The sequence below is a fragment of the Oryctolagus cuniculus genome, chromosome 5 (assembly GCF_964237555.1).
Source record: "Oryctolagus cuniculus chromosome 5, mOryCun1.1, whole genome shotgun sequence".
Classification (NCBI taxonomy): Eukaryota; Metazoa; Chordata; class Mammalia; order Lagomorpha; family Leporidae; genus Oryctolagus; species Oryctolagus cuniculus.
Window position 1 is genome coordinate 170,096,019 of NC_091436.1, and position 17,971 is coordinate 170,113,989.

The following is a 17,971-nucleotide window of genomic DNA, read 5'->3' on the forward strand; positions in this document are numbered from 1 at the left end:
GAAAGAGTTAGAGAGGGGGAGAGAGAGAGAAAGAGAGAGAGAGAGAGACAGAGAGAGAGAGAAAGGGTCTTCCATCCGCTGGTTCACTCCCCAAATGGCCACAGTGGCTGGAGCTGGGCTGAGCTGGAGCTTCATCTGGGTCTTTCACATGGGTCTAGGGGCCCACACACTCGGGTCATCCTCCACTGCATTCCCAGGTGTGTTAGCAGGGAGCTAATGAACTCGATCCGGCACCCATATTGGCTGCCGGTGCTGCAGGCCCAGGCTTTAACCCACGGCACCACAGAGTCAACCCCAAAAAATATTTTTTGTTTGGCACAGAATTCTGAGTTACTGAGTTTTTGTTTTCTTTATTGTGATTTCCTTCTCTTAGATAAAAGTCATTCTATGGTCTTCTGGAATATTTAATTTCCAATGAGAAATCTGCAATTTTGATCTTCGTTCATCTGTATATAATGTGCATTTTGTTCTTTGGCTGCCATCAATAGTGTCCCTTTTTCTTTGGCTTTTCAGCAGTTTGAAGATGATGCAAACAGTACTCCCTCCCCCACTTGTTTATCCTGATAGATTCCCTGACCTTCTTGAAGCAGTAGCTTGATGAATTTCATTATTTTGGGAAAATACCCAGGCATTCATTATCTCTTCACAAATTTTCCCACCCTTTTCTCTCTTTTCTTTTTTGATTTTCTGTCACACATATGTTAGATGGTGTGGAGTGAATCAACAGCTCTTCAATGCCCTTTTCCCTGTTCCCCAGTCAGGGTGGTTTTCATTGACCAGTCTTCACATTCACTGATCTCTCCTCAGCGCTGTGGAGACGGAAGTCTGGCTGTGGAACATTTTACCTCTGCCCCTCACACTTCTTTCATTATTAAGTGTATCCATTTGAGTCTTAGTGCTTCCAGCATAACTCTGAAATTGATATCCGATTCACTATCAGAGCCTTTCTCATCTGTTTATGTGTCTTTTCCAGTAGAGCCTTTAACATAACGATCATGTGTATTTTATTTTTTTAAAAAGAAAAAACTGGTAAAAATCATCCATACTTATGAGGTACCATGTGATTTCTACAACATGTATGTATCATGTAATGTTCAAATCAGGGCAAACGTGTATTTCCTCAAACATCTGTCATTCCTAGCAGGGATGGGGAACATCCGGCGAGTGGACCTTAGAAAAACTGAAATCATCTGGTCCGGACTTGCTGTCGCTGGTTGGGAGTGACACCCTTCCCAGACTTCTTCATCCCACGAGGAGGCTGGAGTGCCCCTCAGGATTTTAGCACGGCATACTTGCCGATGCTGCTGTTTCTCTCGTTCTCTGGGGGTCCAGGGTTATGAGAAATCAGAGTAAGTCAGAGATGGAACATACAGCATTGACATAGGACAGACAGACACTTGATGTCTAAAAATCCACTGACAGAAGTGGGGGGCGGAGAGGGAGGGAGAGAGAAGGGAAGAGAGAAGCGTTTATAAATACAAAATGAACAATAACAGAGCTAGCGAAATGCTAAGAACCAAGTAGAGGACGGTCTAGAATGGCAGATTGATAGCACGTGCTGTCACCACATCAATAACCCCGGGAAGATGGGAGTCAACCTGCGCTATCACATAATAGCTGATTTAAAATTTGCTAGTGGCCACATTAAAAATGTAGAAATAAACAACTGAGGTCAATGTTTTATTCCCAAATGGTAGCATTCAAAAATGCAAATCATAAAAAATGTTGAGGTAGCATCCATTCTTTAACACTTTTTTTTTTTTTGACAGGCAGAGTGGACAGTGAGAGAGAGAGACAGAGAGAGAAAGGTCTTCCTTTGCCGTTGGTTCACCCTCCAATGGCCGCCGCGGCTGGCGCACCGCGCTGATCTGATGGCAGGAGCCATTCTTTAACACTGTTTTTAAAAGATATATTTGCAGTTTTTGAAACATATGTGAGTGAGTGTTGTTTTGGACAGCGCAGTTCAGGAACGGCTGTGTAAAAGAAAACAATTCCATTTTCACAACATCCTCTCTAGAGGGGGTGTGAGAGGAGGCCGCAACGCGGACAGGTGGAGCGCAGCGCGCTCATTCTATCAGGGGTCTTTTTACCGGAGGGGAAGGTGGGCTCACAAAAGAGACAACAGAAACCCTGGGAGGGAAAGGTCGCCGCGGCTGGCCCAAGCCCGGTATCAAGGCCGGACGACGGTGGAGAGCTGCGCCCTCGGAGCGGCCCCTCACGCCCTTCGCACCCGAAGGCTCCGGCGTGGCGCTCAGGCCGCCCCAGGTGGGCGCCGCCTCCTGCCATCCAGATGGGCTCCAGGCCGGACGAGCCGCACAGAACGGCTTCCTGCTCCATCTCCGCGCCTCCTCCGCGCGCCCAAGCCTGCGAACCGTTTCCTTCGGGGACTCTTGCCGCGCGCGCTCGATTTCACCTGCGGCTCTCCTACCTCCAGGGAAGGCTCTTCCGCCTACGCGCCCTGGCTCCTGCCCGCCACACCTGGTTTCCCGCTCCCTCGCCCTCCTCTCGTGGGCCGAGCTTTTGTCTCGGGTTCTTCCCAGGGTTCGGCCTCGGCCTTTCGCAGTCGGCCTGTGCGCTGGAGGGGAGCCGCGCGCGGGCCGCAAGGGCCCCGGGGCGCGCACGGCCTTCCTGGACCCACAGAGGCAGGGACCTCCTTCTTCCTCCGAGCCCAGCCCAGCTGAGCGAGTCGGTGAAGAAAATAATGGCCAGTTTGTGTTGGCTTTTCTGTGGGTATCTTTGGCTTTTTAAAAAATTAAGATGTAATCCACTTACCATAATAGCTGACTCTTCAAGGCACACAGTTCAGAGGATTCTCTCTCTCTCTCTCTCTCTCTCTCTCTCTCTCTCTCTCAGATTCAGTTATTTAAGCATCACCATTGTCTAACTTCAGAACATTTCCTCACCCATCGCCCTCTCCTCCCGCGTCTGGCAACCGCGAACACTTTCCATCTCTGTAGTTGCTTGTTCAGCACATTTCATATAAATGGAATCGTCGAATAATACTCCTTAATTTGACTTTCGGGGTTGTCTTACCAAAGAGCGCTCTCCGCCAGCCCTCTCTCTCAGTGTCAGTGGAACTGATGGGATTTCTGAGACGCCCTTAGAGGACGTGGCCGCAGGGGGCGGCACCACGCGAGGGAAGCTACAGATGGCGAGGCCTCTGTTCCCAGGGACCCCAAGAACGTTTCTGTCGGTCGTTCGACAACTGTCGCAAGAAAGCATCGTTCCTAAAGGCAAAAAGGACGCCTACGAGCCAGCCAGGAGTCGAACCTAGAATCTTCTGATCCGTAGTCAGACGCGTTATCCATTGCGCCACTGGCCCCGCCGGGGAAACACCCCCAGTTGTTCATTGTTAATTGGGATAATTGAAAAGCGCCGACTCCCGAGGCAGGCGGCAGCTTCCGGCGACGCTGGCCGAGCGCCTTCCCTTCCGACACGTGTGTTTTCCGAGGAGCTCTGCCGTCACCATCTCCCTCTACGACTTTTGTCGGGGCGCACAAGTGGCCGCCGCTGGTCCAACAAGTTCCCTTTCTTTTATGCTTTCATCGGGTAAGCGACGTGGGGTGTGCGTCAGTGATGCGTGGCCCACATACTCTGAGCCTTTGATGTAACGAAAGAGAAGGTGAAAGACGATACCGCCCTCGGTGGTAATCCCTTTCCACCTGGCTCTCCCGAGAACTGAACTCACGCGGAGGAAAAGATCCCAAACTCCACGCCGCGGAAAGCGTGCCCAGAAATACCCGCTCCGTCCAAACCCGGCAACAGGGGCGCAGGAACTCCCTGCAGATAAGCGTTTTAAGGTCCCAATCCACGTACCACTGTGGCTGCTGCGCGGCTGTGATGGCGAAGTTGGAAGATCCTGGCCGTGTTTAGGTAACCCGGCTCCACACTCTACGGAGGCGAAAAAAGCTCGAGGAAATACAACGGCGTGGGAGTATTTCCAAGAGGTCTAGCGAGCACATGCTGGAGATTTATGACCCCAGACGCGCGGTTCCCGTCTGCTCGTCTGGTCTCTTTGTTTTTAAATCGGAGAACTGTTAGGTTATCTACGTTTTATTAGCAACAGGGAGTTTTATTTCAGTTGTGTAAAAACGTTTGCGCGCTTTCTCGCCTGCATCCACTGGGGTGCGCCGCGGCGACATGTATCGCGGTCCCCGCACCGAGCGCAGGGCTTCTCCGAGCGCTCTGGGGCTCCTGGCCTGGTGTGCACGCGGGCGCTGCGGCCAGCAGGCGCGCCGCCCCGGGGAGTGGGCCTGCGACACGCGGCTGCAGGAGGGATGCGGCCAACTTCCAGGTCTGCACGTGGAGTAAGATGAAAAGCGGAGTCACAGCGCCAGTGACTCGGAAAAACACGAGGGACCGCTGTGAGCAGGATTTGAACCTGCGCGGGGAGACCCCATTGGATTTCGAGTCCAACGCCTTAACCACTCGGCCATCACAGCCCGATGAGCTGGCGCCATTTATAGCTTAAAAATACAGACTGATAAGGCTCTGCGTGTTCCAATCTTGAGCATCGGTTTCCCCACTCCCGCCTGCCTGGCTACTTCCAGCGACACGCGAAAGGAGCTGCACATCAGCCGGCACGCACGCGGACACGTTTTCTTTGCTCTGTGCACATTCCGTTTCACACCAGCTAACTGCTGCCATTGTGACTAGTCAGACCTGCATTGAACTCCACAGATCAACAGTACTTGCTCAAGGATCCTAAGGACTAGGGAATGGCTAGAATTTCCTGACCTCAGATAAGAAAGCAATTTATAATCCCCAAGTCCAATCTCTGCCTTCCCAGAAGTGATCCTGGGAACCCGCCTGACAATCTGCTACGCCCGCCGTCTTTTCTAATCTTCTCAACTCTCCTTTCTTCTTTGAAAAGTCCTCTCTGACTTGAGTATTGGGAAAGTTCCTTTAAGACAGAAACATCTGCTTTTCCCACGAGACCGCTAGCTTCTTGGACAAACCTGATTTCCTCGCACTGATTCTTTCTCTAGTGTACTGCATTCAAGCAGCAAGCAGCATGGGCCTTTATTTTTCTAATACCATCCAAGCCCCCTCATCAGATCAGCCTCAGCCAACTAGGCTACAGGCTGCTAATCTCAACTCTTGGAGAGAAGGCAATTTTTCCAGTGTCATAAGAACCCCTGATTTTAGTCCCCCCCCCCCCCCCCAGCTCCCTGCAGGCTTCAAGGATAGCCTGTTTTTGCCTCACAGTTGTGGAGGGAGTGAAGGATGGAGCTGGGTGCACCCAGGACCCTGTTCAGACATAAGGGTACATGCACTGTGGTTGGGGAGGGTGGTGAGTTCACCAATATTTCAAATGCACACGCCTGTCAAGGCAGCATTTCCACAAATGTGCAACGTATATTTGCATGCATGAGAAATTTTATTGTGTTCAAACTTATTCTCTGCAGCATTATTTGTGAGTGCAAGATTGGGAAAACTGTGAGTAACTGGGGTATTGTTAAATAATTACTAATTTATTTTTAAATAACTCAGGATCATTTAATTAGATAAACCATGGCATGAGCACACAGTGAAGCACTATGCATGTGTAAGGAAAAATGAGAAAGATCATCATGCGTGTGCATACATATATGTATTATACACATAAACATAAAAGGACAGTTCAGAGCAGTGTGTATGCAACGCTGCCCTTGGAGGTATATTTGGGTTACTGTATGTGCATTTTACAAAATATCTCTCCAGAACACACAATCAATAGACACAAGATCTATCACCCTGTACCTCTGTAAAACTGCTTTATTGAGGTAGAACTGACAAACTGAAGGTATTTAGAGTTTGTAGTTGATATGTTTCGACACATGTATGTGCTTGAGAAAGTGGCACTGGACAGCAAGGGCTGCCCGGTGTCCAGCCACTTGTCCTTGTGCAAGAAGGAATTCAGGAGGGAGTTGAGAATAGTGAAGAGTGAGCAGCAAGTGTTTTACTGCACACTCCAGAGAGTGGGGCCCACTGGAGGGGAGAGGTCTCATCTCTGGCCCGTGCTTAGTGCAAGGGGAGGTACGTTCTAGTAAGGGGGGGCACTGTGCGTGGTCGTTCTGGGAAGTTGGTGGGGATTTCCTAGCATCAAGCTACGGCCTCTTTTCACTCCTTATATGGCCTGTGTTTCCTGCAACGGCTTCTGGTATGTGTGTCAGTTAGCATGCTATTGTATTACAATGAGGGTGTTATGAGCTATAGGGCAATCTAGGTCAGCCTTGGCCCCCTAAACTGGTATGAGCTGGGTCCTGGCAGGGGTTTGTTTATCTTCAGATCAAGGAGAACCAAAGGCATATTATGTAGGTCTTGCAATAATACTATGATCTCCATGGGGCTCAGTTCTTCCTCTGCCTCCCTGTGTCAAAACCATCCCCCAAATCTGCCACCCCCAAAATTTCTCTTTGTACGCCCTTCTTGCTGTCTTGTCCCACTCTTCCCATCTCCAAGTAACCCCTGATCTGTCTTCTGCTGCTACTGCTTAGCTGCATTTCCTAAAATGTTGTGTAAATAGTGAGTTACAGCATGTACTTATTTGGGGGAGGGGAGACGTCTGGCTTCCCCTTCTCAGCATAATTATTTTGAAGCCCCTCCTTGTTGCTGCAGGTACCAGCAGTTCACTCCTTGTTGCTGGGTAGTATTCCATCATTTCTATTTCATTGTATTTCTCTGTTGATGGCCATTTGAGGTATTTCCAGATTTCAACTTTTATATTGTGAACACAGGTGTGCCAGTCCTTTTGCAGATATGTTTTCTTTTCTCTTGTGTAGACACTAGCAATGAAGTGACTGGATCATAAGACAGGCACACATTTGACTTCTAGAGACACTGCCAGTTGCTCTTCAGAATTGTTGTGCCACGTTAGATTTCAGCCAGCAGAGTGTGAGTGTCAAGTCTTTCACGTCCTTGTCAGTCTGAGATGGGCAGGGTGGTAGCTAGCAGAGAGAAACTGGAGATTACAGCCTTGCATGTGCCACAGCCATGCGTGGACCACATAAAACCAGCCACCTTCTGATCCAACCTCAGCTGCTAGGTTTCCCAGGCTAGAAATATCCAAAATGGCTGAGGCTGGGTTCCTGTGGTGACCTTGACATCATTAAGATGTCATAATAAAATGCCCATGGTTGGCACACCCACTCCCATGATGCACCTGAGGCCATGACACTTGCAAGATTTCCAGAAAAGGGTCGAGAAATGGGAGGCACTCAAGCCCTGCCCCCAAACTCCACCCCCTATTTGAACATTCAATTAAAGCACCTCCTCACATGCTAATCCCCTCTGGCTCCAGAGCCTATGAGGGAGCAGGAGACCCCGAATATTATGCAGAACAATTAATCTATTGGGTTCATAATATTCTAAACACAACCAGAAGAGGGAACACAGAGATGGTTTGTTCCTCTGCTAGTGTCTGGCTGCCCTGCGATGAAATCCTAGCTCTCAGCAGATGGGGGTGCGAATCAGTTCCAGTCTCTTTGCATCTTCTCCCAAGTTGACCCTGTTCTTTGAAGCCATCATAGCCTGTGGGAAATAGCCAATTTCTTGACAAGTTTTCAGGGGCAGAAATGGCTGAAAATTTTATTCAAACTTCATTGGGTGGAAGAATCTCCAGGCAGGACACAAGCATCGAGTCTCATTGAGTGTTTTGGAGGAAAGGACACTGATTAGGGACTTACTGTGTTTGAGAATTGAATGTGTGGGTGGACTTTTTTTTTTTTTTTCAAAGAACCAGCACCCATATGGCATGCCAGCACCGCAGGCCAGGGCGTTAACCTGCTGCACCACAGCACCAGCCCGTGTAAGTGGATTTTGACAAATATTAGAATCACAAATCCACAGCAGAGAAGCCAGGCTCAGTGTTGTCAGTTCTGTTCTCCGGGTTTCCCTTTGGGATTTACTTCAGGGGTGTCTCAGGATGAGACTTCGATGCTGCAAGGTAGCAGGGTGGTCTGTAAACCTTGTTTGACTTTTTCTCCTTCAATCCACTGTCTGGAGATCTCTCCGAGGCTGTAGGTGCAGGTCTTCGGAGTGGAGGCATAGCTGGCGTGTATGCAACCACATTTGTGTCTCTTCCTCTTGCTAGAGACCCACACAATACCCGACTTGTGAGGAGCGTCTGAGGCCGTCTGGCATTAGGCTGGCAGGTTGCCAAGTGTTCGGTCTGTGCTGTGGGGCTGATGCAGGCCTCACAGCTGCTTTCCAAATGCAGGGCAGTTGGCCACAGAGGAAGCTCCGAGATGTTCAAGGTCTGGGCTGTGGCTCACCCCAGGCTCCACACAGCACCAACAGTCCCCTCTGCCGCTTCAAGCCACACCAGCTCAGCCTGGCCGGCTGCAGACTGTTTCTTGATCTAGGTCCCATTTCTTAGTCAAAACTGGGAGATGTTCAGGTGAGTCAGAGAATGCTTTTGAGTAGCATACCCACATGTTACCTCCAAAATCCAAACATAGAGGTTTCATGTTCTCAATAGTAACAGGGGCCAGATGGAGGGACCCCCACACTTCAGACGACTGCACCACAAAATTTCACTGAAGTGGGAAAACTCCAGACTTGGGGGAAGTTTGCTCCTACCCCTGGCATGCAGAAGTCTGAGCAGTGTTGCAGAGCGGTTACTACCTCCTCAGCACCAATACCACGATCAGTCTAAGGGCCCCAGTGAGGTCCTGTGCGAGAGCAGGCGGTAAACGGCTTTGAATGCAGGTGCTAGATGATACCAGGTGCTGGTGTCCAAGCCTTGCTCCCTTAGCCTAAAGTTTCCTTGCCTGCTTTTATGTCTGCAAATCCTTCTCTAAATAAAAATTAACTCAGAGAGTAGAGAGAATGGCAGAGCTGCCCCACAAGTGCTATCATTCGCTTCTCCAACAGATGACATCTCGCTATTCAGTCTTGTCTTGAGGGCTTTCCTTTCCAGAACTCAAACCCTGACCAAAAAAGGAGCTACCACCTATGTGCAGCCCTCAGGCTGACTGGAGCCCACCTATCATCGTTAAGTTTCCCTGAATAACACGATATTGCCATCCAAAGGAAGGACAGGAGCACCAAGACAACCAGGGACCTGGACGTGTGCTGAACACGTACCTCTCATCCCCAGCTTCGATCTGTAAGAGTCTTCACTCCTGACCCTTCAAGGAGCCCAGGAATTAACCATAGCTGCCCAGCTCCTTGCTCTGTGCTTTGCAATAAACACACTTTCTGTATGGTGCTGAGCAGACCCAGTTTTGGGGGTTCTGTAACAATTCCTGCAGCCATTTGTGGGGTCTCTCTGTCTGGCCTGGAACACAGGGCTGCAGACTGAATGCTACCTATAGGTAAGGAAGATAAAAGGTGCTGCTGGCACTGGAACTGAAGCCACCCTTGTGGCGGTCTTTATGATTAAGGCCAGAGAAGAAGTACTAACCATAGCAGTAGTTGCCTGCTAGTGCCAAAGGATGTGTTGATTTTCTCCATTACTAAATCCACAGCTGGAAGAGCAGATGCCATTGCAATAATTACTCGTGTAATTTTAAGAATCCACTGTCATTCTCCATAATCCATTTCTCTTTTGCAGTTGAATACACAAAGTGAATAGATTCATGACCAGCATCACCGCCTCATTTTTTAAAAGGATTTACTTATTTATTTGAAAGGCAGAATTACAGAGAGAGAGAGAGAGAGAGAGAGAGAGAGAGAGAGGTCTTCAATCTGCTGGTTTACTCCCCATATGGCAGGAGATGAGCTGATCTAAAACCAAGAGCTTCTTCTGGGTCTCCCATGTGGGTCCAGGGGCCCAAGCACTTGGACCATCTTCAATTGTTTTCCCAGGCCATAGCAGAGAGCTGGATCGGAAGTAGAACAGCCAGGACATGAACGGGTGGCCATATGGAATGCTGGTGCCACAGACAGAAGCTTAACCTACTATGCCACAGTGCCCACAGTACCCACAGTGCCCTTACCCTCCCATCCCCCACTACCATCCAGGCATTAATGGTGGCAATAATCTTTGTGATCCCTCCAGGATACAGCATTGCTTTTGGTTTACTTTTTCGATTGGGATTTTAGTCAAATTCCTTTTCACACTGTAAATAGCCTTTGTCATGGACGCATTATAGAGATTCGGTCTGGAGTTGGGGGATAGCTATAGGGTGGTACAGGTGCCCACTGTGTTCACAGTGAGGCCAGAGGCACAACTTCTTTGGTTGTCTAATGAAAGCAGCCCTGTTTGCCCGATGGACAAAAGGTGCCATTTTAAGTCTCCAGGAAGTGAGGTCAGTCCAGAGCCTTGGTCTGTAATCCCTGAGAAGTCTGTTTCTCTGGCCCTAGTGCACAGGCACTAGGCTGGGAGGAAGAAGAACGTTACGCTGTGGCCACACGCCAGTGTTCTTTGGCAAGGGATCTGGTTTTCCTGTCATCTGAAACTGGTCAAGTCTGGTTGAGAGGCTCCGATTCACTGGGCTTTTCTGACGGTACAGTTCAAGTAATGCCAGGGACACCATCATGTACCAGGGGCATATGAGACAGCCAGACTCTCTGATCACTGTTCTGTTTGTTATGGCAGACACACCTGCATTATAACCTAGAGCAGTCAACGAGAGTGCACAGATTGGGTGGCATAAGCAGCAGAAATGTGCTCCTGCACAGCCCGGAGGGTGGAAATCAAGGCAAGGAGCTTCCTGAGCTGGTTCCCGGGAGGCCTCTCTTCCTGGCTTGTAGACTCTGCTTCTCACTGGGTCCTTGAGTAGGCTTGCTTCTGCGAGCAGAGCGAGCAGAGCGAGAGAGAGAACTCAAATGTCTCCTCCTCTTCCAGGAAGGTCACCGGTCCTATTGGCTCAGGGACTTAGTCTGTGACTCGCTGAGCTGTAATTACCTAAGAAGTTCCCATCTCCTAGTGCAGTTGCATAGGAACTAGCCAGGGCTTCAAAATATGGACTTGGTGGTGGTGTGGGGGCGGCTGGTGGGAAGGACATTGAGCAGAGGGGGTTAAGCCACTTGCTGGGATGTCAGTGTCCTGTATTGGAGTACTGGTTTGATTCCTGGCTGTTCCACTTCCAATCCAGCTCCCTGCTAATGCATCCTGGGAGGGAGACAGCAGATGACAGCTCAAGTGCTTGGGTCCCTGCCACCCACATGGGAGACCCAGCTGGGGTTTCAGACTCCTGGCATGGCACAGCCCTGGTTATTTCAGGCATTTGGAGACTGAACCAGCAAATGGAAGTTCTCTCTATATATATTCCTCTCTGTAACACTGCTTTTCAAATAGATGAAAAGAAATAAACGTTTTAAAATATATGAATTGTGGGACGAGGAAGAGGCTCCCATTCAGGACACCAAGATGTGTTAGAGAGATGGGCAGAGCAAGGGGAGATCAGGTCAGGAGTGAACAGCAGCAGAGGCGATGCAGAGGGGAGACAGTAAGAGGAGCAGCAGGCCCTGGAGACAGTGATGTGTGAAGCAGAGTTCCTGACCTGCAGCAACCACAAGGAAAACCAAATACGAGAATCCAGGTCGTGGGCTTCAGGACAAGCTCCCTCTCCACGCGACATTCCGGCATTTGAAAAACCCACAGAGGCCTGAGGATTGCCGGCCCCTCCCCTGGCGCTGCCACGGTCTGCCCTGGAGCAGTGCTCATTTCTCAGGTGCCCTCAGGAAAGGAGTAGCCTTGTCGTGAGGACGCAGGGGCACAGAGAAGGAGGGGACACACAGCCTTGCTAAGTCACCAGTTTGTCACCATTCAGCAAGCCACATCTCTGTGCAGCCACACCACTTCTCGGCTGGTGGTCCCCTTCTCATCACCAGCTCAGCAGGAAAGTACAGTTGCCCTGTCTCCTCGGGGTCTTCATTTCCCACGGCTTCCTGGGTATGTGACACTGAAATAAAATCGCATGGCTTTCTGTTCCTAAAGGCCCTAGAGTGGTAGTTAAAGCCAGGTGGCTTGCACCAGGTGGCAGGGTGGCTGGCGCTCTTTCCCCCTGAGGGCAGGACACTGTGGTCTCTGTGTGAGACCCTCAGCTGATGGGCTGGAAGAGGGATGGAGTCTCTTGACAACAAACACCAGAGACAGGCCTAATGAGCATGTCTGTTTATTAGCAATCAGGCACAGACTTTTATAGGGTAAGGGGGGAGAAAAAACCTGGGGTAGTAACAGCAATTCTATAAGGTGTGACCCCTAACCAATGGACTTATGGGTCACATAGGCCACATAAGCCCCTGGGCTCCTTTGTGCAACCGGCCCACATCTGAAACGTGGGAGTTGCTTATTGGCTCTCTGTTTATCAGTTGTAAAGGCACAGCCACAAGACTTCCAACAGGAAGCGGGATGGGGGAAATGGGCCTGGAGCTCCTGCTGCCTGCCAGCAGCCAGGCTGTGGGGTCCCGCCCAACCTCCCGCAGGGCAGGGCAGGCAGTCCCGTGGGATCACCCACAGGACACTGAGTTTGTGAGTGAAGGCAGGGTGGGTCTTCTTGGTTCACTGAGTCTTTGGTCTCACTGAAGGTGTTGTAAAAGCTTTGACCTTGGAAGAGAATGCCGCTAGGAATTGTCTATGGCGTGCACCTAGTTTGGGTCCTGTTAATTTCTGGATTGTATACGTGAATGAGTTTAAGAGACAATAAACCGAGATAACTGTGCTTGGAAACGACTCAGAGCACGGGCCAGCAGCCTCCTGTGCAAGCCAGGACAGGGAGGCAGCAGGAGCTGCTAAGGATCCCGTCCCCTGGTCCTGCCCTGTGGAAACCAGGCAGACAGAGGATGGGAGAAACCCATGCAAACACGTCTCGGCATTTATCAAGAGTTGGTGAAAATGCAGTACAACAGCATCCGTTGCCTGTCGTCTTTCTTTAGAGGAAGTACTGCAAGAAGGGAGGATTTCCATGTTTCTGGGGTTTAGCTTAGCAGGCCCGGGCACCACCACACTGACAGGTGTCCTGCTCCCCTTGGATCCATGTGTTCCCTACATTCAGAGAGCGTCACCCCACGTGAGAGCTAACATTGTCTCCACTGAACCATGGAGACACCCCAGGGCTTGGAAACCTGGAGGTGTCTTGGTTTCCACTAGGGAGAGTCCCACAACCCCAGGGCCTCCCTTCTCCCTTTCCCTAAGGCTTTGTCTGCTTTGGGGGAGAGGTTTTTCTCCATCGGGAGGAGGAGTGGTGCTGATGGTGGTGGTGGTGATAAGAGCAGCCTCTGTGTGGTTCTGGATTCCTGCCCGGTAGCACAGGCCCCTGTGCACACAGGGTGTTACCTGGCCCTCATGCTATCACCTCAGAAGTACATGTGTGTGCTGGGCTAGGAGGGTGGGCGGGGGTGCCTGCCACCCCAGGGCCTGTTGGTCAGGAGGAACATGGGGGACCTGGTCTTGGACTCATGTTTTTGTTTCATTTCAAGCCTACTGGAAGGTGGTGAAGTTGTACAAGATAAAGTATGACCATGATTGCTTGCCACAAGGGACAGGGGGATTTTAATCACTTGCCATGGTGGTCCTTTCTGGGAGTGGCCTTGAGGAGAATGTGTTTTTGACTGACTGTCTAGCTGAACCAGTAAGTTTTTCCAGGTAGAAAAAGTGCCAAGAATGAAGCACAAGAAGAAAGGCACTCTGTCTAGTGTATCACAGCAGGGATCAGCACCTCGTTCTGATCACACCAGAGAAAATGAAATTATCTCAATAGCTTGGATACAATGTTTGCAGGGGTGACAGACACATGGACATAATTAGGAAAAATAATGAGACTTTAAAAAATTTATTTGCAAGGCAGAGAGAGAGATCTTCCATCTGCTGGTTCATTCCTCCAGTGACTGGGGTTGGACCAGGCTGAAGCCAGGAGCCAGGAACTCCCTCTGGATCTCCCGCATGGGTGGCAGAAATCCAAGCACTTGGGCCATCTTCTGATGTTTTCTTAGATACATTAGCAGGGAGCCGGATCAGAAACAGAGCAACCCGGACTCAAATCAGTGCTCCAAGAGGGGATGCCTGCTACAGCCTGCAGGTAACCCAACCTGCTACAGCACAATGGTAGCCTCCAATCAGACTTCTTTTTGACAAGGACTTTGTCCCATACGGAGATATCAGTGACTTTAGATGATCCAGTTGATGACCCTCTTGAATTATTCATCCTTATCAGTCACCAGTACACACAAGGGAACAACTAGATAGTGGTTGACTAGGAACAGGTGAAGAAATCAGTGATTTCAAAGCAAGATCAGTTAAAGTATTAGAAATAAATGCAAGACCAACAAAGAGGAGGACACCAAAGCTCAAGCTATTTTCTTGGAAGTGGCAGAAGTTCTGCCTGGTGCAGATATTAAACCCCCCAGAAATGTGCTGTTTTTGTGTAAATTAAATCCAGTGATCGCAAATGACAATCTCAAAGCAATATCTCCATGATTTGGATCAATAAGAAATTGTGACGTGACCTGGGATTGAAAGATGAGATAATCCCCTGGTTTTTTCCCCTGTTTTCTTTTTATTGAATTTGGAAAATGAGATTTGTGAGGAAGCATTTTTCAAAATGGACAATGTACTTATAAGTACCATAAATACTCATGGTTTTAGTCAGTCTGCTGCTAAGGTTAAATGGAAAGGAAAAAGGCAGAAATACCAAGAGTGATTTCCAGGAGTATAGAAAAGAACAGGGTGATCCATCTAATTTGGCTTTGGAAGATAAAGTGAACACCAAACAGCATGCCATACCTGATCTTGTGTTAGATGAGGAGGTGGAGACTAAATTAAGTCATGCATATGCAAATAAAAACACAAGAAGGAAATCCATCACCACTCTGAAGGAAAGAATGAGACTACTACGTGCCAATCGAAAACACTACAGGTGGCCTTTGTGACACAGCCTTGTCTATTGAGGGCATTTGGGGAGTGAACTAGCAGCTAGAAGATCTGTCCTTCCTCCTCTCTCTGTTACTGTGCCTATCAAATAAATAAATATTTTTTAAAAATCAATCATGGCATCTTCAGGAAAATGGGGTCGGCCCTATGAAGAAGAACAAAACTGTTAGGAGAAACAGCAAGGTCAAAATATTACCCACCCCGGATCATCGGCCGGCTTCCTGGGGACTTCTGTAAAGCACAGCTGAAGAGCTGTTGTGCAAAATCATTTATTTGCAGCAATTAAGGAGGTCCCTGGGAGTAATTTCCACAGCTGCAGCTTCACAAGCAGTCGAATCAGGCGTCTTTTATTTTGGGGCAATGAACCTGTAAGAAGGGACATCCTTGCCATTACTTGTGGGGTTAGGCACCTGTCCCCCAGGCACAGCTCATCAATAGGCAGCACCAGAGATTGTGTGATATGGTAATAAGGCTTAAACCCCTCCTGGAGAAGAGATCTCAGCTTCAAGATGCAGCAAAAGGGTGACCTGTGGGTACTTTCTGAACCATTTGTGCATCTGTTGCTCTTGCAGTAGGGTCGGACCGTCCAGGGTGGCTGGGGATCACGTCTTTCCCCAGAATGTGACTGAAAACCTGGAAGACAGGTTTGGAGAACTTCAGCAGCTTTTAGGGTCTTGAAATAGAAATGAATTGCCACAAGGACTTTTGGGCTGCTGGGCATGAAGTGGTGACAAAAATAGACATTGACCTCAAAACTGAAGTCATAGCCGATCTTGAGAAGGGATCACCACAAACCCAAACACCATTGCCGAAAGTTAAACTTCGGTACAGAAACACTGTAAAAGTTTAACTGAGCAGACCAGGTTCTCACCAGTCTAGCAGCACAGACTAAGGTGAGAGCAGAGTGTTTGGAAAGAGCAGACGCTACAGCTGTTTGTGGAAACAAGACAAAGAGAACGTGGTTTTCTATGTCCCTACTTAGAGGTTAGTGGCCTCTGGTGAAACGTTGCAGCTTCGTGTTACTGTTTGCATCAGACTTGTTTGTTTCTGTAGGAATCAAGGTGCTGCCGCCAAAGCGCCTCCCAGGTGACAAGCATTTTAACACTGAAGAGACAGGGTGTAAAGGGAGACCGAGGGAGAACTTCAGATATCTGAAGCTCACGAAAAATCTAAGTACAGAATCAAGAGACAGAACCGAGAATGAGTGGTTTGCATATTCGCGCTTGTCTAACTTGGAGTGCCAAGAAGCCGACTGAAGATTCTGTGTCAAAGCAGTGACAGACCCGGCTGCCATTGCTCTTTCACACTAAGGTTCTGGCCCTTTAGAATAATACTGATGGTGCGGGCCGCTGGAAGACAAGAACTCAAACATCTTTCCTTGCGTTTTTATACTATATTCTTATACATAAGAAGAATCCTAGGTTTTCAAAATCTTCCACATTTTCCATTCTTCTTTTCTTTGAGGAAGTACTTGACTCCTGCGGAAGAGCATCAGCGTGAGTATCTAAGAGTATCTAAGGCACGAGGAGTGATACTGACCCGTGAGCCTTGAGCCAGGCTCAGGGACTGAAGAGCAGCTCCTCTTCAGAACCCACTCTGTGCCCTCTCTGCTGTTATTTTGCGTTTTGCATTTGTGAGTCTTTTATAATTTTATAACATATGCATGAATCCCTAAATGAAATATGAAGTTTGTAGGGTTTTGAGTGTTTATATATGATAAGGTAAAAGGCAAAAAAGTAGTGAGAACTGAAGTAAAGGGAACGGACGTGATCAATGATATTAGTAATAATAACTCTGATTTCTGCTTCAAAACCTCATGTTCATTTCCATTGTATACCTACAAATAAACCTAAGTAATATAGGATAGTAAAATGAATAATATAAGGATGGTATAAAAATCATACCACAGTCTACTAATATAAGTGTTCAGGTACTATCTAAATACAGGTAGACAAGCATATCAAGGTTTCCAGGAAGATGGATCCATGTACGTATCACAATTCACCTACTAAGTGCAATGAAAAATTTTGGGCATTACACACAACATGGACACTACATGCGACACGGACATTTTATGCAACATGAACGTAAGATGACTCTGGCTAAGGACCCTGGGACCAGAGGAATGATACAGTGACAGACCACTGGAGTTCTCCTTTTGCCTCAGATAACCTGGACTTAGAGCTTGGAAATCTGAAATGCCAATGAATATGTGGAAAGAGGAAAATTGGCTCCCTTCCTCCCTTCTAGCTTCATGGTGAAAAAGGACATAAAATGGATGAACAGAACAATAATTTCAATTACATATGTGTGCAGGGAATTCGATAAACATATGAGACTCAGGCAAGTGGAGCAGTGGTTAACACACTGCTTGTCACATCTGCATTCCATGTTACTGAGTACTGGGACTTGTACCCCGCCTCTGCTTCTGATTCCAGCTTCCTGCTAAGGCACACTTTGGGAGACAGCAGGCTCGAGCAATTGGGTCCCTGCAACCCATGTGGAAGACCCGGATAGCGTTCCTGGCTCCTGACTTTGGCCTACTCCAGTCTTGGTTGTTCTGGGCACTTTGGGAGTGAGCCAGCTGATAGAAGATACCTGTCTCTGTGTCTGCTTTTCAAATAAATAAATAAATAGATAAACAAACAATTGTTTAAAAAGAGACCAAAGGTTTCTTGTTCTGCAGATGAAAAGATAGTTGGTAAAGTTGTACCTGGTACAAATACCTTCAACCCTATTTCCTCAGAATGTGACTATATTTGAAGCCTGTATAGCTTATATATATATATATAGCCTATACATATGTAATTATAGATTATATGTAATTATATATATGCAATTATATAGCTTACATATATAGGCCTATATAATTTCCTATAGGCTTATAGGAGGGGAGGGGAGAGAAGGTGCCCTCATTACCACCACACCAGCCTTTCTCTACTCCATAAGGCCTCACTTTTCCCCACATGAAGCATATACTGTAATTACGTGCTTCACCTAATTACTTTGTCGTCTGAGCAATTAAGTTTCATAAAGACAGATTGTTGTCTTACTTAAGTTTTTCATATCCACATTTCCTTCAGTGTCCAGCACCCACACACAAACTCAAAAAGACTTCTTTAAGCAATGCACCCAAAGGAGAACAAGGAAATCCCAAGAGGTTGTTGACCA

The 17,971-nt window shown here is 48.3% G+C and overlaps 2 non-coding genes across 2 annotated transcripts; both read right to left on the reverse strand.

The window, feature by feature from the left end:
- Nucleotides 1-3,249: 3,249 nt before the first annotated feature.
- Nucleotides 3,250-3,322, reverse strand: TRNAR-ACG (transfer RNA arginine (anticodon ACG)). The gene has a single exon. It is a non-coding gene; the product is annotated as a tRNA-Arg (tRNA).
- Nucleotides 3,323-4,360: 1,038 nt separating this feature from the next.
- Nucleotides 4,361-4,442, reverse strand: TRNAS-CGA (transfer RNA serine (anticodon CGA)). The gene has a single exon. It is a non-coding gene; the product is annotated as a tRNA-Ser (tRNA).
- Nucleotides 4,443-17,971: the final 13,529 nt, after the last annotated feature.